Here is a 756-nt window from a genome sequence, read left to right as displayed (position 1 = left end):
TCCTGGAGCACATGCTTTGTGCTCACAGCAGGGATGAGCCAGTGCCGAGGCTGTTCTCCCCCTGCTGGATACAGGAAATGCCCAGTTCCTGAGGATGCTGGGCTCCATTCCTGTCTGGGGCTGCAGAGGGTCTGTGCATTGGGGTTATAATTCAGGCTGATGTGTAAAGGATTGGGAGTGCCTGGGGCTAAAGATTGAATGGCTGTAATAAGAAGCATTTCCTGATGCTGGATTGAGACTGGAAGCTGAGACTGAAGGGCATGCTAGCTAGGGCTCTCCTCTCTGGGTCTGGTGTCTGAGCCCCTGGCAGGATCAAGATTTAGGGCTTCTCTAGGTGGGACCCACAGGAGCGGAGAGGAGCCTTAGCAAAGGGAGACCAAGCCTAGCTCCTCTCAAGATTCCAAGTGGGTCCACTTCCCTTTTCCTTTTCTAAAAGGGTGAATTAGAGCCCCCAACCTGGCCTTGACTAGGCTGAGGAGTAAGGCTGCCTCTGGAGTGAGACTGGGGGCAGGGGCGTCTAGAGACCTGGGGGCTGTGTCTTGGGGTGAGACGCCTAGGGTGTGGAGGAGGAGGAGGGGAGGATGGGAGGACAGCTAATGGGAAGCAGGTGGAAGGGCTGCCCGAGTCCCAGCCAGGGGACAGGCCGGCTGGGATGGCCCAGTCAGTGGGAGAACCCGTCAACTCACAGATAATCCCAGGGAACAGGCTCTGGGATGCCCATTCATATTCATTATGTGTGAAGTGGGCGGTTGTGAA

This window comes from Bison bison, unplaced genomic scaffold (genome assembly GCF_000754665.1).
Source record: "Bison bison bison isolate TAMUID 2011002044 unplaced genomic scaffold, Bison_UMD1.0 scf7180017864519, whole genome shotgun sequence".
Classification (NCBI taxonomy): Eukaryota; Metazoa; Chordata; class Mammalia; order Artiodactyla; family Bovidae; genus Bison; species Bison bison.
The sequence above is the reverse complement of the archived record's forward strand: the minus strand, read 5'-3'. Positions refer to the sequence as shown.